Below are 2,219 nucleotides of genomic sequence, written 5' to 3'. Positions count from 1 at the left end.
CTCAGTGATAATTGACATTTAAGTATCCGTTTTTCTGTCAAGTAGACTGGAATATAGGGAGACTTAACAGGTTCTTGAGGGCCTTATTAGAGTAGCCTGTTGGGTGCCTGGCTTCCCTGCTTGGCTTTCTGCTAGAATATATTTCCAGGTTTGCCTGTAGAGCTCAGAGCCTTGAGATTAGTTTAACTCAGAAAAGGCAGGAGATTTCTAATGAAGCCTCCAAAGAGGGAAGAAAGTTGAGGGACTTTAAATCTCTAAAGCCAAGTTCAACCTAGTCTTTGCTGAGTCGGTTATAAAGCTGTTCTGCTCCCAGGGATTGATTCTTTGGTGAAACAGAGAAGAAGAAAACTAGGCAACCAAAAGGTCAGGCATGGCCTTTACAAGTGAAGAAAAAAAATCTACAGATCTAGCACTGGGGGTCAGTCAAGGTGACCCCGGAAGGTTGACTCCAGAAACTCCCAGGTTACAGCTGTGACCTTATTGCCAGAATACCATTCTGAAGCTGTGCACAACATCACTGCCATGGGCAAAGGGCAAGGCAGAGTGAGCCCAATCTGCGCTTGTTCATGGAGGTTCCCATGGACAGTCCTCATAAGGCCTTCTGGGGTCCTGTGGCCTTTGTCATTTCCTCCTCACTGTGTGGAGGATGGCTTTGAAATCCCCCCCAAACCCTTAATACAGAGGGAGAGGTGTCCTCCAGGGGCTGTCAGCCAGGCTCTGCAGAGCAGCTGCCATGTGGTCTGTGAGATCACACACCTCAGCTCAGCACACACAGCACTTTGCAGATGTGACTCATGGGGTGGGAGAGGAGTCCTGCTGCTCATTACAGACTGGTCAGAGGGGAAAATCCAGGCCTAGATTGCTGCTGGTGCTGTATCTGTCTCTATGCTGCTCTTTCAAGCATATGGATTGTAACTTAAAAAAAAAACAAAACACCATGGATTTTCTGAAGTCAGTCAAAATTCCCCCAAGCCTGTCCTTTCTGCCAGAAATATGTAGTGAAAAAGTAAAACCAGGCCTTGGGAATCTCTAGTACAAATTTTCAATCCCTCATTGCAAGCCTAAAGTAGACTTTGTACCTCCCAGACCCCTCAGACTGTCTTGTCCCCCAGCAAATCCTATTTTCTCCACTGGGAAAGTCACCCCCTTTTCATGCTTTCCAGGACTTGAGTCACCCGAAAGAACAAGCTCCTTAGGTAGAATCTTTCTAGGATGAACCTTGGTGTAGGTGGCTCCCTGGTAACCCACATCTGTAGACCCCATGCTTCCAAGGCATGGCCCAGATCAGCAACTGGACAGCAGTTCTAAAAAGCCAACTGGACCATGCATGGTGGCACACACTAATCCCAGCACTCAGGAGGAGGCTGAGGCAGGAGGATACCCATGAGTTCAAGGCCAGCCTGAATTACTGAGACCCTGTCTCCATACATACATGGTGGGGATTTAGCTCAGTGGTTCTGCTGCCTGCCTGGCAAGTGCAAGGACCCGAGTTCAATCCCTGGTACCAAAAAAACCCAAAAAACAAAACACTCACACACCCCCACACACAATTCAGCTGGGAATAATGTGATGTTTTTCCTCTGTGAATCAGAATGATCAGAAAGGTGGGTGATTTTAAACAATTGATCTATGTTGGATCAACTATTAACGTTCTCAGAAGCTTCTGAGTTTATTCAGTGGAGCTGAGGTTTGGATCCTTTGTCAGGCTCCAGGAAGGGCCAGGAGGTCCAGGAACATGACAAAGGTCAAAATCCATGGCAAAGGATTAAAATGCCGGAACAAAGTGTCCACCAGGCCTGGTAGCTCATAGCAGAGCAGTCTATCAGCACCATAGAATTCCACACTGCCTCACTGCAGTTGCTCAAGAATGGCTAGATTTCTGTCTGCAATTCAAGAGAAAGCCTCCCTGGGTGTAAGAGGTGCTTTAGGCCTCATCTGCAGAATTCCTGTCCAGGGTCTGTCCATGGTACTGAAAGGGGCAGAGAAGGAGTCTTGAGTTTAGCTCAAAGTCACTTATCTCTCCTCCCTTCTCATGGCTGGCTCTTTGACTGGCACATACTTCCTCCCTTGCAGTGCTGGATAAGGGCTGGACCAGTTCTGCATCTAGCTATGAATGCTGGTGCTCTGGAAAGTGAAGGATGTGGCTGCCAGCAACCCTAGACAGCAGCCTAATTAATGCCCTGCAGAAAGGAGGAATAGTCCCTCCTAAGCAGCATTCC

The sequence above is a fragment of the Heterocephalus glaber genome, unplaced genomic scaffold (genome assembly GCF_053883595.1).
Source record: "Heterocephalus glaber isolate CG9 unplaced genomic scaffold, H.glaber_assembly_v1.0 deba00001610, whole genome shotgun sequence".
NCBI lineage: Eukaryota > Metazoa > Chordata > Mammalia > Rodentia > Bathyergidae > Heterocephalus > Heterocephalus glaber.
Note: the sequence above shows the minus strand (reverse complement) of the source record.